General features: G+C 46.0%; 1 long non-coding RNA gene across 1 annotated transcript; it reads left to right on the top strand.

Moving 5' to 3' along the window:
* Nucleotides 1-16,238: 16,238 nt before the first annotated feature.
* On the top strand, nt 16,239-18,242 carry LOC122459473. Its single transcript, XR_006280188.1, has 3 exons — nt 16,239-16,513; nt 16,636-17,145; nt 17,188-18,242. It is a non-coding gene; the product is annotated as an uncharacterized LOC122459473 (long non-coding RNA).
* Nucleotides 18,243-22,553: the final 4,311 nt, after the last annotated feature.

The following is a 22,553-nucleotide window of genomic DNA, read 5'->3' as shown; positions in this document are numbered from 1 at the left end:
TGTTAAATCTTTATGGACTGTTTAGCGTAGCCTGCACTTTACTCTGGCTACCAGTAGGTTGCTATATCTGGTCACATGATTACAGAATTTCATCCGTCTCCCCCCCAATAATTATTGGGTTCCCCCCACATTTTGTGTATAAGTGTGTGTGGCATTGATCCTCCCTGGCTAAGTACAAGCAGACAGATTCATCTCTCCCCCGCACCGCCTAGTCTGGACTTTCTGACATATTATTCTCCGAGTCTCCCTCCTATTGTAACTGCTATTTCCATTATGTATGATAGGCTCACTTACAGCAGGCCTTGGGCACTGATCAGATATTGTATTCAAATCCTGGGGAGCTGGAGCAGAAAATTAGCCATGTCCCCCTTCATTCCCATAAAAGTGAATGGTGTCAGATAGTTAAAACCAATGCATGCTTGTGAAAGTGAGCAAGGGTGCTACCACCAAAGTGCGTTTATTCTCTGTGAGAGGCAACCCAGGAGTTATTCAAACCCAGAGACTTGGCGCTGTAGGAGTTTCCCAGCTCCACAACGGGACCTCACAAAGCCTCTCCCTTTTCTAGGCCTCTTGGACCCTGTATTCAGCCAACTTCTCCCCTAGTTTGCCTATAGCCTCTGATTGACCTTCCCAATTCCCTCACAGGGCTGAAGCGTGGAGCCTGAATACATACAACTTACTCCTCTGACTGCTACCTGCTCAATAACATCACCCAGCAGCTGGACACATTTGACCAGAAGGTTATGTGCTAGGCTTAGAACTTCCGATTAGGACAGATGATAGAGGTCTGCCTCTTCAAAGGCAGAGCACCACTATTAAAAAAGGAGAATTGTCACAGGGTGATTCACAGCTCAGCCCCTCAATTTTAAACTAGGCCAAGGATACAGCCAGGGCTGCCACCTGTTCATATTTGTTTTTCAGAACAAAATAATTACATTGATTCTGCTTTGTGATGTTTGCCATTATTTCAGTGCCTACTGATACCATGAATATGGGTACATAATATCTATATAGATAACCTTTATCATCACTTTGATACTCATTGGACTCACATAGTGCAGTGCGATTAGGCTGCATTGTCACATTGAAATGCTGGGAACAAGTTCAGGATATAATTTCCTATGCATTCATCTGGTTGTGCTTCTGTGATCATTTTGTTAATTTCAGGCAGGTGACAATTTTCCTTCTGTGGAGTTAACTGTCTGTTCCCCTCCTTCTCTTTTATTTCCCCCCCACACACACACACAATAAAAAAGGTTATTATTGCAAAACATTTATATAGCTCTGTAACATTTACACAGCACTTTATGCTGGTAAGACGGCTCTCCACTATAGGGAGTGTAAGTCAAGACAAATGCACAGAAGACAACACGTTATTACTGAGGAGGATTGCTTGAAGAGGTGGATTTGAAGGATGAGTGGAGGAGGACTTGATTTTTGAACCAGGCATAAGGGGCAGCATGGTGGCAGGTCTGAAGCTGAGCATGGGGAAAGGAGATGAAGATTAAACTAATTCCATATGCCAACAAGGAAGAAATAGCAGGCTGAATAACAAAGCAGTGTAAACTGGGGAACAACAGATGTCTAATTAGTCTAATATTTTTAGAGTACAGCCATTTATAACATCCCAGAAGAAATGGGAGCTGTTTACTGGGCAGTATTGCTTGTTAAATTAATGTAGCAGAGTCATTGTGTTTAGAGACAATAGGGGCCTGATTCACTTCTCATGTACACCCAAGTAAATCAGTAGAGGTACACACTAGCGTAAAATCCAGTGAGAGAGGAGATTCAGGCCCTAGTCTGTGCTGCCTTGGGACTGGATATTTTCCTCTGTTTTAACCTTATGATGATGAAGGTCATAGCTTCCATTTTATGCAGTCCCAAAATGCAACAACAGGAAGCTCTCTTGGTGATATTAAGAATAGGTGCATGGAGAGTGAATTGTAGCCTTATTCATGGATTAATTATTAATATTGATTAATCTCTTAAACCGCAATGGGCAAAAAAGTTTCAGCCTCCTGAAGGCTATAGCATCAGAAATAATATCCATAGCATTAGAATAAGAGACCCTAGAAGCACATGAGAAAAAACTGCAATTGATCACAGGTCCCTTTATTAACGATCCACTAACAGAAACAATCCCACAAACATTTGAAGTACAAAAGCAGCCAGCAAGAATTCAGTGTTTATCCCTAGGACTGACATCGCCTGCTGGGGGACTTAGAAATGTCCATCATCATCATTCATGGTTGTCATCCTGGCATCTCCCTGTGCATTCCCCCTTCCAACACGCAGGCCCGGCAACACCTTTTTATCCTGACAGATTTCAGAGTAGCAGCTGTGTTAGTCTGTATTCGCAAAAAGAAAAGGAGTACTTGTGGCACCTTAGAGACTAACACATTTATTTGAGCATAAGCTTTCGTGATCTGATGAAGTGAGCTGTAGCTCACAAAAGCTTATGCTCAAATAAATGTGTTAGTCTCTAAGGTGCCACAAATACTCCTTTTCTTTTTATCCTGAGTAATGCTTTTGCCTGCTAAGGATCATACATCTGGATAAGGGATCCAACCCCTTTTCCTTTATCCATACTTCCACACCCCACTAATATAGGGGTTCCCCATTTCTCACTGGGTAGCTCTTTAGTTTCCCTTTATTCTTATTAACATTTATATCAAATAGTTACCATAGCAACTTATGGTCAAGCTAAAATTCCACTACCAGTCATCTTGTGATATTAACGGATACATTGAAGCATGTTTTTCCAGTCTCTTGCTGTGTAGTTTCCAGAACATCAGCACCTAACATATCTTGTTCTGTAATTTTACTCTCTAATGGTACAGGGTTATCTCTCTAATCATGTCAACCTGTTTCAAGCCTAAGGCCCTTGTGTGGCTAAGATGAATACTTTGCCTGAGGCCTTTAGGCCCTGTGTTATATAAGAATTAGTTAATGTTGTTTCGCCTGTGTATCCTAAATATACTTAATATCTTTTAGTCTTGGCTACAGAATGCAGGAAGACATTTTTAAGCAGCTTATAATCGGTTTGTGGAGATCTCAGCCTTAGGAGGTCCTAGTCAAATGCTAAGGTTTGGATTTTACAAGGGCTGGATAATATTCTGCCCAGTAACTTTTCCAATCGTACAAACTAAGGTAATGATTAGATGTAATCAAATCTCACACTTTGGGAGGTTAACAGATCACGTGTGGGGGGTCAGGCAGGACCCCTGCCTTCAGCATTACACAATTGGCTAGGTATATTATAGGAAGTTTTACTTTCCTGTCTATCACAATTTATTAAGTGCCCCAAAGCATGGTAGGAGGTCTGCAAACAAATAGAGATGCCTTGCTCTGCAGCGCAGTGTATGGGTCACTTGCTAGGTTCATCTGGCTATATCTCACTTATATCAGTTTCCTGCCTTTGGAAGAGTCTGGGGCATAGGTGCACCTGGGTCCCTCCTGTTCTGTCCATGGCACACAATAGTTGAGTCTACTGAGGACCGTAATACCTTGGTCCAAATCTGGTTGTTGATTGGGTGATATTTCATGCCTGTGTTACACAGAGCTGGTGGCCTCTTTAGGCCTTAAATTTTGTGACACTATTCTGTGCCTTAAAGAGCTTACAATTTATATACAAGACAAGAAACAAACATAACAAGACCATGTGGGAGAGCAGATTGGGAGGGTAGACAAGGGGTCCAAAAATAAGATGATGTGGTTACATTGGTTTATGTGCACATCTTGCTGGTTCATTGCATGTTTATATAGAAACCTTTTTAAGACTGCCATCACTGTGGTATCCAGGGCCATTTGAATCAAGTATTGCTTCATTGCTTGAGGCAGGATGGACCAATGGTCTGACCCAGTATGGCAAGACTTATTTTTCTGTAAGAGATGGAATGTAAGAGATGAGCTGTTTGTGCCATAGGCCCATGTGAACAGCATTTTAAGTATTAGTTGCATGCAGAAGGAGCCTACGTGCCATCCATCAATTGGATTGTGTTAGCTGAGTTTCCTAGCCATGCTTGTTTCTTGTGCTAAATATCATCATCTCTGTTGTCTTCCTTGCCCTTGAAGTACAGTAAAACTCTGCAGGAAGCAATACCTGAAATCAGCCGTGAAAGTGCAGTCCCAGGTTGCATGTGAAGAGCAGAGGTCCCACATGGGGTAAAACCGCAGGAATTTGTGCATTCCCAGCCATTGTTTTTGATGCCCTCTTCCTCTGAAGAGGGTGTCTCTGGGGGGCTGCTATGATGCATTTTAAGAACTTCATTTTCAGTTCAAACTGCATGTTAAGAGTATCCACTGGGCTGCATTGTGTTGGCTCAGAGATGCTATTTAAAGGAAAAGGGGGAAAATGTTCACAGGTTGGGATGGATGGGCCAATTCAGCCTAAGGGAGAAATGCGCTAAATCTGTGACCATAATGCCAGCCAAACCCTACAGGGTTGGCTATTTGCACATACAAACTCCTCTTGTTTTCATAAACATCTGCTATTTCAGAGCCACATTCATCCCTAAAGCCAATAGTGCTACCCCAGGAATGAATCTGACCCTGGTTTCCACACAGCAAAAATCGTGTAAAGCAAGCTTCTGTCAGAGACCCTACCTTTGCCAGCTGCCTTGATCCTTAAGCAAATAGTCAAGATATCCCTAGAGAAGTAGGTGGGTGAGATAAGATCTTGTCTTTCTCACCAACAGAAGTTGGTCCAATAAAAGATATTCGCTCACCCACCTTGTCTCTCTAAAATCCTGGGATCGACACAGCTAAAACTACATTGCATACATGATATTCCTAAGCAGTTTGACATCAGAGTACCTGCATTAAGTGACCACCTCTCGTGTGGGATCAGAATTGGCCCAAATATGTCATCCCCCTCTCCAGAGAGTCTGAGCACTTTGGACTTCAAGACCCATAATTCACCTGAGCTAGTTCAGTCCTTGTAACCAGGGATGTTCCTTTAGAGCAGAGGTGGACAAACTGTGGCCCGCGGGACCCTCCTGCCGGCCCCTGAGCTCCTGGCCTGGGAGGCTAGCCCACGGCCCCTCCCCTTCTGTTCCCCCTCCCCTGCAGCCTCAGCTCGCTGCGCCGCTGGCGCAATGCTCTGGGCTGCAAGCTCCTGGGGCAGCGCAGGTGCAGAGCCTGGCCTGACCCAGTGCTCTGTGCTGCTTGGTGCATGGCTGGCTCCAGCTGGGAGGCTCAGCTGTGGCGCCACCGGTGACCCAGGCAGCACGGTAAGGGCTTGGGGTGGGGGTTGGATAGAGGGCAGGGAAGTTTGGGGTGGTGGTCAGGGGGTGGGGGTGTGGATAAGGGTTGGGGAGGTCAGAGGGTGGGGATCAGGGGGATTGAACGGGGGCAGGGGTCCCGGGGAGCCGTCAGGAAGGAGTGGGGGGGTTGGATGGGGCGGCGTGGGGCAGTCAGGGAGGGGTTATGGGGGCAGTCAGGGGACAGGGAGCGGGGGGGTGGATGGGGCAAGATTCCCGGGAGCGAGAAGCAGAGGGGGGTGGATGGGGGTGTGGACCGGGCCACACCCCCTGCCTCTAACCGACCCTCCATATAATTTCTGAAACCCAATGCGGCCCTCAGGCCAAAAAGTTTGCCTGCCCCTGGTGTAGACACTGCATTACTTACGCTGACTTCAGTGGCCCCCAGGAGGTGTCCCACAATGCCCCACGTTGACCACTCTGGTCACCATTTTGAACTCTGCTGCCCAGTGAACAGGAACACTCCCTGCCCCTTTAAAGACCTATGAAACTTTGAAATTGCATTTCCTGGTTGCCTGGCTTGGAGAACTCACTTAAGAACTGCAACGCTGGCCATGCCAGCCCCACACTGCAGACACACTCCTGCCTGGGGCACACGGGAGGTGCTGCATCTCCTGGCTCTGTGGGGAGGAAAGGCTGTGCAGGCAGCTCTGATCCAGCTGTAGAAACATCTCCATCTACGAGCAGATTGTTTGAGGCGTTGAAGAGAAGGGCTACAAGAGGGATCGACAGCAGTGCCACGGGAAAGCCAAGGAGCTGTGGCAGGTGTGCAAGAAGGCAGGGGAGGCCAACAATCACTCTGGTGTGGAACTGCAGATCTGCCTCTTCTACAGAGAGCTGTGTGCCATCCTTTGACGAAACTCCACCCCGCCCCGCCCCCCAAGACCCCCCATACAAGACTTCAGAGGAGCCTGAGTCACAGGCCCCCACTGTGAACAATGAGGAGGAGGTGGAAGAGGAGGAGAAGTATGGGGGACAGACAAGGGGGGGGATCCAGAGCCACAGCGAACCAGGACCTGTTTTTGAGTCATAGGCAGCCCAGCACAGGCGAGCCTGATGAAGGGCAAGAAACCTCTGGTATGTATGCAGTTTGCTTTGAAATTGCAGGGATGGAACCCCCAAAGTAGCAGGACACCTCTGTTGATTTATTCTTTTTTTACTTATGCTAGAAGAGGTAGTGAAACAACCAATGGAGATAGAATTGCTATCTGCTTTTCATTCCCCTGTAGAGTTAGGCAGAGGGCGGGGGCTGCAGAATAGTTTGTTTATGTCCACCAGGATGTCCCATGCATCCTCTGTAGAGATCTTGAGGAAACTTTTCTATAGGTAGTCTGCAATCCTCTGCCAAAGGTTGCTGGGGAGGGCTGCCTTATTTCTTCCTCTGCGGTAGGACACTTTCCCATGCCACTCAGCAACTACTTCAGCAGGCACCTTTGCAGCATACAGACTAGCAGCATAGGGTCCCTGTCTGCAGCCAGGTGCCTGCAGGAGCTGTTCCATTTCAGCCTTCGTTATCTCACTCCTGAGGACAGGTTTCAGAGTAGCAGCCATGTTAGTCTGTATTCGCAAAAAGTAAAGGAGTACTTGTGGCACCTTAGAGACTAACAAATTTATTAGAGCACAAGCTTTCGTGAGCTACAGCTCACTTCATAGGATGCATCCAATGAAGTGAGCTGTAGCTCACGAAAGCTTATGCTCTAATAAATTTGTTAGTCTCTAAGGTGCCACAAGTACTCTTTTTCTTTTCACTCCTGAGGGGATCAGATAAAATCACCACTGCCTTTGGAAAACAGTGCCAGTGTTCAGTTGCTCTATACACATATACTCATGCCCATGAGCTATCCCCCCTTATTTCCCCAACTCACCTGCTCCCCCCAGGGCTGTACTCCCCAGGGCTGGGACTGCCACTGTGCTCTATGAATCCCAAGGAGAGATGAGAATGTAGTGCTTGCAACTTGTGTGCCTCACGGGGAGGGAGTTCAGTATACCAAGTTTCCATTTATGTTGTGAATACACTTTCAATAGTACCTCTGTGCATTGTATCATCTGCAGCTGGAAATGTGGCCTTGAGGGTCTCCCCATCCACACCAGTGGAGCGGTTCTGCTAGATCAGGAGGAGAAGGAAGAGGACATGGGATGACATGTTTCAAGAGCTTCTGGAAGCCTCTACTGTTTCGGATGCTGAACACAGAGGCTCACCCTCGTGGACAGAATGGACAGGGATAGAGCAGAGAGAAGAAAGGGGCAAGAAAAGGACAGGGGTGTGCAGCAGGAGATGCGAGCACTTTTCAAGCAGCAGACATGCTGCAGACTCTTGATGGGGGGGCTCTGGGGGAAGAGGAGGGGAAGGAGGTAGGTCTTCCCTTGTGAAAAGGCCAGGCCCCCCCCACTTTCAAAAAGTGGGAGGGCCCTTGCACCACCCCCCTCCCCCACAGATTCCCGTGCCTCTAGAGTACAGGTATTCACAGCCACACATACACAGACCTGTGAAAGATACAGTTGGAATATGTGTTTGTGAAATGGAAATGACTGTTCTTTCCCCTTCAAAAGCTGTTTCCCTTTTATTTATTGTTTCATTCAGTTATAAATGTTCATTCAGTTATAAATGCATGGGTATGGAATAAAAGTCTATTTATGGAAGCTTAATTCATCTTTATTTGTTCACATCATATGCTGTCTGGGGCTATCATTCACCGATAATAATAGGTGCATCTGCAGTATTATATTACCCCACATAGCACTCATTACAAGGTTCACGCCAGGATGCAAAAGAGCAGTGCCAGGTAGAGCACACTCCAGCAACACACATTACTGTGTCTCACTATTGAAATGGTCTTTCAAAGCCTCCCTGAGCCAAATAGCTCCGAGCTGAGCTCTTCTTATAGCCTTTGTATCCAGCTGCTTAAAATCAGCAGACAGCCATCCCACCTCCACCCTCCATCCCGGCGGAAACTTTTCTGCCTTTGCTGCGCAGATATTATGGAGTGGGATATTTTTTTTTCCACTGAGATCCAATCTCTTGAGTAGACAGGGCCAGTGACCTTGCAAATGACCAAAGGCACATTCAACTGTCATTCTGCGTCTCCTGGGCCTGTAGTTGAAGTGCTCCTTGGTTGCTGAGGTGGCCGGTGTATGGCTCAATGAGCCATAGGAGTGAGGGGTAGGCTGTTAGAGTGGGTCTCCCAGGATCACTATTGGCATTTGAACATCCCCACTGGTAATCTGCCGGTATGGAAAGAGAGTCCCAGCTTGCAACTTTCTGAACAGCCTTGCATTCTTAAAAATGCGCGGATCATGCACCTTGCCTGACCAGCCCCACACTGATGTCAGTAAAGTGTTCATGGTGATCCACCAGCACTTGCAATACCATAGAAAAGTAGCCCTTTCTGTTGATGTACTCTGGGGCTAGCCCCAGCCCTGCCCCTTCTACCTGAGGCCCTGCTGATTCCATGCACTCCCCTCGGCTGGAGCCCAGAGCCCACCGCAGCCACTGGCCCCTGCCCCAGGCTAGCCCCCTCAGCCCCAGAGTGCCAGGAGAGCAGGCAGTGCACGTCCACAGCCTAAGCCATGGCCACCGCACAGGGGGACTGGAGCGTGGGTGGGAAGGGAGAAGTCTGGGGGTGTAGCATGGGCAGGGCCATACTTGGCTGTTTTGGGAGGCACAGCCTCCCCCAGCCTATGGTATCCGCCACCCATGGATATACATGCCATCTATTGCCCCACTTCAGTTCAGGAAACCCTTTGCTGCAAAACCCTCCACTGTGTCCTGCACATTGCCCAGAGTCACAGTCCTGCGTAGTTAGGTGATTAATGGCCCTGCACACTTGCATCACAACAACCCCCAGGGTGGATTTTCCAAGTCCAAATTGATTCCGACTGATCAGTGGCAATCGGGTGCTGAAAGTTTCCACAGAGCACTCGCTGCTAGCTTCTCCACTGTCAATGTGGATCTCATTTTCGTGTTCCAGCATTGGAGAGCTGGGGCGAGCTCTGCACACAGATCCAGGAATGTGACTTTGCGCATCCAAACATTCTGCAGTCACTGTCCTCGTCCAAACCTGCATTATGATGCAATCCCACCAGTCATTGCCTGTTTTTCACGCCCAGAACTGGCACTCCACCATCTGCAGCTGCTCCGTGAATGCCGCCAACAACTTTGAATTTTCTTTCTATGTTCCACAGTAACCTAGTCTCCAAGAAATCATTGTGTTCCCCATGGCTCCTTTGGAGGCTCGGCATATACTGCAGGATCAGGCACCCTGTGCTTGCACTGCTCATTACAATAGTGTATAGCAGGATCCACGCTTCTAACAGATGGTGGACAATGAGGAGGGACAGGCGGGTTTGCTGGGATTTTTTAAAAGAGGCATAAAACATTATGGGATACAGATGAAATTATAGGTTGGAGAACACTGCATATGGGACGCTGAAGTCCTGTTCCCGGTCACCACCCCCATATAAGATGATAGCAAGTTGCACAGTGGGATAGCTGCTCTCTGCAGCAATGCAAGTGCTGCTAGTGAGGACACGCGTCGCTGACACAAGAAGCGCAGTGTGGACAAGCAAAAGAGACTTAATCACTGCTGCAGTGGTATGGCAATGTAACTTAGGTCGGGTGACTCTACATCCCATTTGGCTGGGACAGTCCCCTTTTTAAGCCCTGTCCCAGATGTCCTGACTTTTTTGGCAAAACTGGGCATTTGTCTCTTGCTCTTGCCAACTGAGCATCAGGTGGCAAAAGGAAATGGGACAAATGCGCCATTTTGCCAAAAAGGCAGGGTGCATCCCTCTAGGAGAATGCGGAGGAACATTTTGGGGGGAGGGAGCAGCGTTTTCATCTTGGGAAACATGGTCACCCTAAACTTAGGTCAACGTAATTTTGTAATGTAGACATGCCCTTACTGAGCAGACCTCTGTGTTAAAATTCTATTTAAACCTCCCAGTATATCCCAGAGACAAAGTTTTTTTTTTAAAAAAGGGCCTGATTCTCCCCTGCTGGGTGCATTCATTTGCACCAGTGCAAAGTGTAAATGGCTCAGAAAACTCTAGTCATACTGTTGGCAGTATTTTTACACCCATCTTGCACAGGTGTAAATGGCTGCAGCAGGGCGCAGTGAAGCCCAGAGATAATTTCTCCTGCTTCACTGTGTCTTTGAGCTCATCTGAGCCTGCTGATTCTTGGAAACCAATGTATTTGGCAAGAGAGCTAGAGAGGGGCTCTGGCAGATCCTGGGTAATTATTTCTGACATTTATTTGTGAGCATTATCTGAATTGCCATTCTCCCCATTTTTTAGAGTTTAATGGCAAATGGTTAGTCTTGTTTCCTTTTCTCTTTTGCTTTGGAATTCTGGGAAGTCTTATTGTTATCTTTGATCAAATGCCCAGGAGTAAATGAAGTATGAAAGAGGAAAACAGGAGCTTTCTGAAGATGTTTTATCTCCCGCATATATCTTTGCACTGCATGGCTACCTAATGGGAGTGATTTTTTTAATCAATGTCCGTGGCAATAGTTGGAACTGTTGGTTTCCTGAATGATAACATTTTGTTGTTTGCATTGCAGGAGGAGGGGTGGATGATTTGGGCAATAGTAATGAGATAGAGACTCTCTCTTTTCTGGGATCTTGTCTACACTACAGGTTACTTTGGTATACCTTATGTCGCTCAGGATGTGAATAATCCAAACCCCTGAGCTACGTAAATTATAACAACCTGAGCAGCAGTGAAGACAGTGCTACATTGGCAGGAGATCCTGTCCTGCTGACATAGCTATTGCCTCTTGTGAGGGCAGGAGTTATTAAGCCAACAGGAGAGCTCTCCCCCAATGGCTAAGAGCATCTCCACCATAAGTGTTATGGTGGCAAAGCTGCAAGTGCTGTAGTGTAGATATAGTCTAGGTCACTAAACAAAGTTAGTATGACTGAAAGTACCACCAAATCTGGGGGATTTGGAAAAAATGTCAGTTGGTGTTGGAAGGGCAATGTGGTCTAGTGTCTAGGGCACTGGACTAAGACTTAAGAGACATGGGTGTATTCCTGGCTCTGGCCCTGGCCTGGTGGGTGACCTTGGGCAAGTCACTTTGCCTCTCTGTGCCTCACTTTCCCCATCTGTAAAAGGAATAATGATACTTACCTCTGTTGTAAAGCACTTTGAGCTCTACTGATGAAAAGTGCAATATAAGAGCTAGGTATTATTGTTAAACCCTAAAATTGACATGATTTATGGCAGACTCAGCAGAGGCCAAGGATTGAATGAGTCCTGAAGGAATGAGTCCCACCCCTTTGCCACTAGGTGGGATGGGCCAGATTCATCCATAGGGTTATTCCACTCCTCAGTGATGAATTTGGCCTTGTCCATTCAGACCAGGTTTGAAGCAAATTGGCATGACAGTGTCATGGTGTGGGGGATGCTTGTGTTGCTCATACTGGTGCCCATATCTCCTTTGCCAGCATGGGCCACTGCCCATATCTCTGCTGTGGAGAGAGGACTTCGCTCTCCACAGCTGTTAAACAAGCATCTTTAATACCACTCACTAACCTGTACCTGTGATCTCAGAGCACTAGACCAAACAGATAACACTTTCCTCAAATCACTGGACTGCTGTCCGTCATTTGTTGAAAGGTGGCCATGTTGTTTAAAGGGGCAGCACGTTAGCATATTACAACAGATTGCTGCCACTCCACCAATGCACCTTTCATCACATATGCAGCATTTGGGAGTCAGCAGGCTAGTGTCTAGAACAGTGGTACCAACAAGCTGTCACTTAATTAGACCTAGAAGTGAGGAATGTATCTGCATTTCTGGGGCCAGTTTCCCATTCTGGGCTCATATCAGCAGTCAGAGTCACTCTTGCTCTGTGCCCATCATTCAAAATATTTCGCCGGAGAAGACACTTTGCAAATGACAAAGAACGCTTCACCCTCCCTGCTATTTTTTAAACCTCCCCTCTATATGTTTTGATCAGTTTGGGATTTCCATTGCAGTGCAGTAAGAGGAACCCCATTGCCATCTATAGAGTTGCTCAGAATTTACAGCCTTGTTACATGATCAGAAGCTGTCGCAGTGAGTGTAAATTCTGCATGGGCTGCTCAGTGGCACAGTATTTTAATGCACCAGCCTTTGGTGCAGATCTGAGTTTGTATCTCAGCTTGGGTCAGATGCAGTAATAGACGTAGAGGTTTTCTTCAGGTTCCCATCACATTACAGCTAATACCTTTTAGTGTCACTCTCAGCTCAGGAGAGGCCCAGATCTGGAAGCACAGGGGTGATCATAGGTCACAACTGAGATTTTTTGGTAGGGTTGGGGGGGTGGTCTCAGCACTGGAGTGGGAGTGCATTTTGCATCTGAGGTTCATTAGCAGAGCTGGCTGGGGCCAAGGATTGGAGCAGCTGACTGGAAGCACAATCAAGTTCTGCATTATACCTCAAGGGGATGGGAGTTATATCCTATGGCCCTGTGATAATTCAGCAAGCGTGAACCCAGCCTCAGCGCAGACAGGACTCTGGAAATTATCTAACATCCTAAGGGTCTTGAGAGTTATTCTGAAATTAAAATCCATATTTACTGGAGCGCATGTGTTTCTATGACAGCTGTTTATAATGGCTTTAGCTGGGAGCCTGGCACGGTATACTCTACATAGAGTGTTTCCAATTCTAATGGGCCTTCCCTGCTTTTGGCCAGGGAACATTGAGTGAAAAGACTCTACCCCCATTTCATTCACACCGAATACCCCCAGTGCAGTGGATGCTCTGTCAGGCAACTTTGTACAGAGTTTCCCAAACATGTTGTGCCACTGGACATTTCAAGGCCTGGATAAGCTGTTCTATGCAGACAAAGAGCAGTGGAGAGGAAAAGAAATGGAGAGATATGGGCAAGAAAGAAAAGAGATTTTCTGATCAAACTGAATACAGATAACATGAAGCACAGCCTTGTTAATCTGCATTAGGCTAATCCACACAATATTAATTCTCACTTAAAAAGATCATAGTTACTTTCAGTTTCTCAGCAAAGATTTAATTGCAGAGTTTCTGTAGGAATGGAGGACTTTCCAGACTGGCTCAGAATCATCTAGTCCAGTGTCCAGTCTCTGACAATAGCCTGCACCGAAGGTACAAGATTAGGTGCATTAAGCAGATGTGGGATAATCTGCCCCCTATGAAGGTCTCATTCTAACCCCTAATCGTTAGAGATTGGCTTAAACCCTGAAGCAGGAGACTTTATATCCCTTCCAGTGTTCTTTTTTATCATTAATTATTATAACTCTGGATATTCTTGTTATCTACATACATATCTAATCCCTCTTTGAATCTTGTTAAGTTCTTGTCCTCAATGACATCCCGTAGCAATGAGTTCCACATTCTAACAATGTGTTGTGTGAACAAGTATTTCCTCTGCCACTTTTCGTTTTCCACAAATCACCCCATTTCTTGTGTTATGAGCCAAGGAGCCCCAACCTACCTTCTCTTGAGCATTCATTATTTTATATACTTTTATCATGTTCCTTTTATTAATTTCTTTTTTAAGGTAAACAATCCCAATCACTATCATATGAGAACTTTTTCCAGACCCTTGATTGGGCTTGACATTCTTTGAATCCCCACTAGTTCAATAGCCTTTCTGACAAGGAATGACCAGTAGTATACACAATGTTCCAGATAAGGTCACACTATTGATTGCTGTAGTGAGTTAATCATGTGATTTAAGACCTCACTGCCTGTATAAAATAAAGTAGGGAACATTTAGAAATGGAACTGATTCAGAATGTTGGGTCCAAATTCTATTAAACTCTGGGGAAATTTGGATTTGTATCAAAGCTTCCTGCCTCATGCCTGTAGTGTAGTCAGCAGTCCCCTCCAGAGCTGCTGAGTCTATTAAAGGATATAGCAGTGGGACCTTGCATGGCTGCTGTAATCTGCCCTGGAAGAGTGCCCAGTCCCGAGCTGGCCAGGATTAAGGAGCTGAAAACGTGACTTAAAGCCACCCTTATCACCCCAGCGCTGCATGTAGCACAGCTCAGCCACACCAGAGAAATCTATTAGTATTGTCTTCATGCTTGCATGGTGCTGTGGAGACAACTCTCACATCTAGCAGCTACCCCTCCATAACCAAACAGTTTCTAGGGGTAGGAGAGATTTAAGCATTCATATATTTTGGGTCCTATTATTATTCACCTCTGCACCAGGGTCCAATTTAAACTTCATGTGACAAGTCTCCCCTGCCTTGCAACTTGTGTCATCATCTATTGCTATGTGAAGTAGGGAGGAAACGCGGTCGTTCTATCTGGTAGTGTTTTATGCCTGACAGTTTATGACTGTCAGGTTGCTGGGCAGGGAGAATCAGGACCAGACTGAACAAACAAATATACATGTAATGAGATAACAGTCAAACCTATGCTATTTGTTCACTGTGGCCCCCATCCTGCAGTGAGCTCTGGTGGGTCAACCTTTGATTTCACTGATCAGAGCCTTAGTGAACAAACTGTGTTGTCTGCTCATAAGTTTGATCTTGTGTACTTACTACTCATGTATAGTGGTTTGTACATTTTGGACCTGTTTCTCCACTGTCTTACACCATCCGTAGTCACGTACTGATTTTAACAGGGCTTGTTGAAGGGGCAGAGGCTCTGCTTAACTGGTGCTCATTCAGGATTGAGGTTAAAGCACATTGCTGTTGAAATGTATATTCAGTCTTTGGTAGGCCTCTCCCTGAAAGCCCCCTCATAAGGAGTGTTCTAGGGGGATGGTCATGGCAGTCTATCCTGAGTACTCCCTGCTCTGATCCTGAAAGATTTGTGTCACCAAATAGTCTCCCTCCTCTCAGCCCTGGCCAGAGGCAGTTAAGGTTTCATGGGGCCCTAGGTCAGAGCATGTGGGGCCCCTTCCTACCCCTTCCGCCTACACTCCCACCCCCATTCTGCCACTTCCCGCTGTGGCCCCACCCCATTCCAGCCATGGTCTGCCCCATTCCGCCCCCGCACTGCAGCCCTGCAACCCCTTGCTCCTTTCTCCCCCCTCCAGCCCCAAGATCAGAGAAGCTCTGACCCCCCCACCCCGCCACCACAGCCCCAGGGTCGTAGCGGGGAGTGAGAGCTCCCCAGCCCTGAGGTCACGGCAGGGAGACAGAGCTCCTCCAGTCCCAGGGCCGCAGCCAGGGTCCGGGTGTGGGGTTTTTTCTGTCCTGCCCGGCATGCTGCTGGGGAGCAGGGTCAGGGCACAGGGGTTTCCCTTGCCCTGATCCACTCCACCCCACCCTCTTGGCACTCCTGCCAGGGTGTGGGGGCACCCATTTTTTCAGGGGCTTCCAGTTGGCCGGGGCCCCTGGACACTGGCACTGGCATGGAAGGGTAGAGAAGAAGTTGCTTGTGTCATCTCCCCTGTCCAATAAAGGGAGAAAAATCCATCATTGCCCCCTCCATGTTGTTTATTAATTTATAATGAGGAGCATTATGTGCAGCTGCTGGAGATGACACGGGTAAAACAGAGACAACTTCCACTTGCGGGGGAGTTATGTTCCTATTTTAATTATCAGATTTCTCAAAAAGCAAGGTGTTGGCCAACTTGCAACTCTGGTAATTACTTTTCACTGCCTACATTCCCCCTGCAAGTTTCAATGGGGAAATGGGGTAGGAGTGACTACTGTGATAGGGTTTGGGAAGAAGGCAGGTTTTGTGGTAAGGCACTGGATCAGGACTCTGGAAATCTGGGTTAAATTCCCAGTGTTGCCCCAGACTTCCTGTGTGACCTAAGACAAGTCACTTTAATCTATGTACCTCAGTTTCCCCATCTATAAAATGGGGATAATAATACTTTATTGAACCAAAGGGGAGTAAGGATACACACATTCCTATATGATTGTGAAGTGCTCAGATATAACAACAATGGGAGCACGTGAGGAAGTGTATACGCCACACTGGTAATGAGAGGGTTAATGGGAGCTTCAGAACTCAATTAACATTCCTTTTGATCCCTGGGGGGCCAGTGTTAAGTAGGTCAATTAGTAGGAGTCTGAGATTTCCTTAACAAGACAGAAAAGCTTAGTTAGGAAGAGATCTAGCAAAGAGGAGGTGGGGGAGTCCCTGCTCTCAGAGACAAATAAGGAGCAGAGTATTAGGGAAGACTTGTGAAGGATTGAAGTGGTTTAAACTTGTGTTTTTGTTTGGGAATTTGTTGGAAAACTCCAGGAGAGAATCCTGCTAGTCATGGCCCGGAGGGAGGGGTGAAGTCTGAAACCTCTGAGAGCCTGACTGAAATGCAGGTATATAGTGGGTCCAGGGGGGACTCTGGGGAAAGCCTATTTTGTACGCTGAGGAAGGAAGAAGCCTAGGGAGGTAGCAGGGAGTGGGTCTGAATATATGCACCTTGCCTGCCTTCTTACAGGATCCCCATGCTGGAACCTAGAGGAGAGGGAGGGCCTTGCTTCCCCTACTAGCTACCAAGGAATGTGGTGAGAAACCCCTCCTCAGAGAGAATAAGGATTTCTGAAAGCCTTGGGATGGAAGTGTGTAAGGGATAATGGGACCAAATCAGAGACTAAAATCTGATGTAAGGACACTGGATTTCCTATTACCCTGAAAGGGATGAAAACAAAATGTGATCTGACTGGAGGGCTGAGACATGAGAAGAGGCAGACTGCCACAGGACCAAAGTGACTCTTGCTAGGGGGCATTGGATGAGGGAGCCTGCAATATCACACCTGGCCATGAGGAGACAGCTGCAGTGATTCAATTTTTTCCACAGGGCTATAAAAATACCAAAACACAGATCAAGTGGAAAAGCAATTGCTACACCTACCGGGGCTTAGATATGTGCTTTGCACAATAATCGTGCTCCATCAATTTAAGTGTCATTGTCTGAGTGTCTGCCATGTTGGTTAATTAAAACACTAGGGTCTTGCTCTGTTCCTATTGACTATACAAGCCTGGACAAAAGGGGAGGAAATTACCCTTTATCACAGCTAATGTTCCAGTGTGGTCTGGTTCCCAAAATAACTGGTGAGGTTGCAGGTATCAATCTTTTTCCTAGTTCTCCCTGCAAGTTGATCTTATTTTCAAAGTAGAAACTGGGACACTAATCATGGGTGTCATTTGGGTGGGTAATAAGGGAGTCCGTGGGGGAAGTGGGACGAGACATGAGTGCCATCTCCTCTTCTGCCCCTTCTAGAAAGAGAGAAACTGTGTCACAGTTAAGGGCAGGGTGGGAGGAAAAAAATTTGTCATCCCTCTGTGAATCTTTTCACTGTTTGCTACTAGTCCCAAACTCTTCCCCCTGCTCCTGTCCTTCTGCCACTGTGTGTGTTTCTCTCGCATGCATGCATGCACAGACATTCATCAACTGACCTATTTCCCTGCTACATTCAATGCTGTCTCGCTCTGCTGTCCAATCCAACTGATCCCCCACCCAACTCAGAGGCTCCCAACCCTCCTCAACTCCCTCTAACCCACACCCTATCTTCTTAAAAACATCCCTAGCATTGCCAACCCCAAGAATGTAAAAACCACAAATCAACCCCCCAAAACTCATAATACTGTCTTCTTCATAAAAAGATCCCAACATTTAAAAAAAAAAAACAACTATTTGCTTCTGAGTTTTGCACATTTTTGGGGGGGGGACAAGCATGGGGACTAGATGATGCTTTTGTTTTTGGAAGCTGAGATTGTCATGAAATCATATAACTCTGGGAGCTGAGACACTAAGGAAAACTCACTAAATATTGCAAGATTTACAATAAAATAGTTAGTGACACTATAACCTCTTCCCCAACACAAACACACACACTGCTGTCCTCCAGGCTGAGAACCCCTCCTCTTCCTATTGAACCTCTCCATAACTCGATCACCCCTACCCTCTTAACACTCTCACACCTAACACTGCCAGGCTTGGCGTGTCCCCTACCTCCCCCACGCAATCCTGCAGGCTCAGAACTCTTTCCTTTCCCCTCCCCTTTAACAATAAGTGGGCTCGGACACAATCCTCCCCACTGTCTCCTCTCCACCACACAAACTTGTTGCTGTTTCTCAAAAACCCAGGAGCGGAAGCAGTAAGGAGTATGCACAGACATCCCTATATGCACCCTCTGTGGGGCTGGTCCCATCAAAACCACTAGTCTTTGCTCTTTGCCTTCTCTCTCTATGGGCCTGCAGTCTGCGCACTACAGAGCTAAAAGTGCCTCAGTGGCTGCAAAGTGTACTGAGGGCTGGAGCTGCTCCAGTCCCATCAGTGGCAGCAGATCCTATTGCATCCTGCAGTATTTCAGCTTGTGATATTACTGGTGGGGTTTAGCTCCCAGAGATCTTCATCACCAGCTGCATGTGTCTGACTTGCACTTGTGCTTAATGACTCGAGTTACAGAGGGATGTGAAGAATTGCTGAGCAAGAGTTGTTGGGATGAGTTGGTTTTTATGCTGGTTACACTACTGCTTCGGTCTCTAAATACCCGGGAATCTTTCTATGCTCAGATAAAAGCTGGGTGCATCTCAGGAAAAGCTTCTATTAAACAATGCTTGTTCTTTTGTGGTGTTTTGCTTTGTTTTCCCTAATCCTCTTTTGGGCTGGTTCTTCAAACTCAGGGAGGCACTATTGCATTTGGAAATTTCCAGGCTAGGTGTTAAGAAGAGCTGTCAAAAGCTATAGCAGCTAGCCAGCTGGCTCACTGGCCCCAGTACAAACAGCCAGCATGAAACTCAGTCTCACTCTGCAAAGAAGTGTAGGTAGAAAAAGGGAGAGAGGGATTGACCTCCCTCCCTACAAACAGCAAGGATTGATGGGCTTTGAAGCAAGCCCTGTAATGCAAATCTACTGTATAGGGCTCCACAATCGAAGCCCTGCCATCATCCTAACCCACAAGGCCAACAAGTTCATCTAAACTGCCTTGCCAGGATTTAGAGTAAATCTAGTTCTGCAAGTACATAGGTCCTACATTAATAGTATTTTAAATATTAAAAAATTGCCAGATAGCACCTTTCATCTGAGGATCTCCAAGAGCTCTCCAAATATGAATGAAAATCTTTACAATACTCCTGTTAGTCTCCCCTTTTGAAAACAAGGAGGATACCTGAGGAGTGTGAATGTTAAGTAACTTGCTGGTAGCACAATGAATCAGTGGGAGACCCCACAAATCCTGTCTCCTGGTCCTTTGCACTAGCTAATGCTTTAGTAAGGAAACCTTGACATGTAATCTCTTGGGTAAGTGGCAACCATTGCACTCAGTTTGATTTCCCTTTTATGTAACTAGGTACTGAATTGCAATGTAATCCTTCCTAAATAATAGCATTTCATACATGTTAAACTTATGCTTTATCAAGTAGGGCACAATCCTAGATATACTGCAGCTCCTTATTCAGTATGGAAAAACACATTTGCCATCATCTGTGGAACTGATGACCATAAGAAACCTAGACAAATGTCTTAGTAAGATTAAAGGGAATGGCAGGGGAGGATTAGACACCTATAGCGTCTGCCATTACACTATAGAGCAAAGCTGGTCAAACTATTAATTTCAAATAATATTCATTGTAAATATGCAATGCTTTGGTTAGGGAATCATTCCCAAACCACATCTTATTCTTTTTCAGATTATTTATTCTTAAATGTTGTCTAAATACTTTGGATGAATAATTTCAGACTGTGGATTATCAATGAACTGTTCATTTTGTCTAGTTGGTATTTGGAATTGGTCATCTCCAGTTGTTTCTACTCCATGATTGGTTAACTGAGACTTTTTTAAAATCAGGAGAATGAGTAGTAATTGATAAATAATGCATTATTGGGGTAAGGACTTTTGGAGGAACCAAGAATCATGTTGAAAAATTTCTGAAGCTTTTGGGATTTGCAAACATTTTCACAAATACTCTGCTGTCATCTGGATACTTGTGAATAGCAAATCATGTGAACCAAATTAATTGCTTTTATACATTAAAATAGTCACATCTGTTTTACTATACAACTAGCTGTGCTAATTACTAGGATTAAAAATGATGAAGATGCTCAGTATTCATGGTTTAGGGTTGAAGCTGATCAACTCGGGGGTCTGGAAAACATTTCCCAAGCACATACTTGCTTTGCTATTGCCTAAAGCTGGTTCTGTCTTCTGGGCTGGCTGTGGGCTGTCACAATGCAAACATCTGCCAGATTGGACTCTAAGGGTAGGATTTTAAAAAGGACTTATTACCGCTGACTTCAGCAGGAGGAGAGTTAGACGAGTACGGTGTGCTTCTGAAAATTGCACCCTAAATGTTCAGGGTGATACAATTCTAATGTAGCTGGGGCAAGAAAAAAAACTTAGATAGCAGACATTTAGAAAGGGAGATAGCTACTTTTATTTGTATTCAGTATTAGCCTGCTGCAAAGAAACACTAATTTAAACGGCTCTGTGCAAATGACCTATTGTCACTTAGTTGCCTCACAGCTCATACCTAAAGCTGGGGTTGTTGGCTCCTCTACAACCCTCTTGAGAATCACCAATTCATCCTACTATTTCAGTCCAGGAGGTGGTTTCTGCACTTCTGGGCAAGGTTCCTCAGTCCACAATACACAGGTCTGCCATCGCTATTTGCAAGTAAAACCAATGACTTTAAAATACTCTGCAAACATGCTGACGCTTCCCATACATGAAATTGTTTGATAAACAACATACAAGACCTGGACAGTGAGCAGGAGCCCTGGAAAAAGGGGGGGTTTGGTGGGTGTAGATTTTTTAATAGGTATTTCAGTGACTAATTTTCAGTGGTTCAGAAGCAATCCTTATGTAGTCCAGGGGGTTTACTGCTTTGCTGATAAAAGGGGAGAATAAGTTAGAAATGGTCTGTGGTTTTTTTTTTGGTTTTTTTTTTTAAGTTCTGTTGTCAGTCTCTGAAACCTCCAACCGAAGAGTGGGTGATTACTGAGTGTGCATAGATATGTAACATTAATATGCATATCTATATATTCACATACAGAGAAATTCAACAGTGCCATGTGGTCTCTTTATGCCAAAGGTCCTTAAGGCATTTAAATAGCAACCCGCCACCTTCCTGGGGATTCTCCCTCTAGAGGAGGTGTTCTAGAGGCATGGCTGGGATGTTTCTACATCCCAGATATTCTGCAGTGCTCCCATAATTTATCTGTTTATCTAAGGTAGCCATAAGCCCCCATGACTGTAGTGTCTGAGCACCTCAGAACCTTCCTGTGATGTAGGGAAGCACCGGTATACCTGTTTTACAGATGGGTGAACTGTGGTACAGAGATGAGGGCTTGGTGCCTAGTTAAATATTCATGGACTTGAACTTTGCTCTAAGGGCTGTAAGCACTGGAGTATTTTGTGTCTCTGTCTGTCTGTCTGTCACTCTGGCCTAATGAATGTTCAGGTATTCTATACAGAGTGGAACAGCTTCAGCAGGACAGACCGTGAGCTTTTAGAATATCCCAGAATGGTTAAGGCATTCAGCCCTCAGACTGACTCTGGACTCAAGTCTCTCTTCTGAAATGAGGCAGAGTGGGGATCTGAACCTGGGTCTCCCATGTCCCAGGTGAGAGCTCGAACCCAAGGGCTGTTAGGTATAAGGGTGCCAGTGGTGACTCCTCCTCTTCCACCACAGTTTGTTTTTTGTAAAAAATTACTGACTGAGGCTGGCATAGGCACCTAATTCCAGGAGAGGGCTCAAATCCACAAATACCAAGTGGACTTGGGTGCCAAGCTCCCTTTGAGGGGTGGGACCCACCTCTCTCCTTGGCATTTCATAGGGCTTGTCTACACAGTGCAGCAATGTGTACTCTGTTGGGGGTGGAGGGTGATTTCTAAGTCACTCCATTTGGTCTGTATACCACATATTGATGTGCACTAAAAGTTACTTAGTGCACACCAGCAGGGTCAACACAGACCAAATAGCGTGCAGTATTTCAGTGTGCAGTCACACATCTCTAGTGCGCATTGCTGCACCTTGTAGATAAGCCCTTACTGGCTAGTTTAGTTTTTCTGGCTTCTGTGGATCCCTCTGAGTTAAGTGTATGTCTGTCTCTCTCTCTGCATTGTATAGGGAGCCTGGGTGCCTGACTTGGGTCTGAATTCCACAAGGTGGTAGGGTGGTTAGGCATTGTAATGGCTAAGTGACTTGCCTAATGTCACAGACTCTCTGTGACAAAGCAGGAAAGTGAACCCAGGTATAGTGGCCTAAACACGAGACCACCTTTCTTCTTCCATGGGGCTATTGTAGCGGGGGTAAAAGTTAGGGAGGCTGTCAATGTTGCTTCAACTTGACCCAGGAGCTCAGCTCTCCTCACAGTTCTCCTTTCTTTTCACTCTTTGTGCAGGGATGAATTGA

Source organism: Dermochelys coriacea, chromosome 3 (assembly GCF_009764565.3).
Source record: "Dermochelys coriacea isolate rDerCor1 chromosome 3, rDerCor1.pri.v4, whole genome shotgun sequence".
Lineage (NCBI taxonomy): Eukaryota > Metazoa > Chordata > Testudines > Dermochelyidae > Dermochelys > Dermochelys coriacea.
The sequence above is the reverse complement of the archived record's forward strand: the minus strand, read 5'-3'. Positions and strand labels throughout refer to the sequence as shown.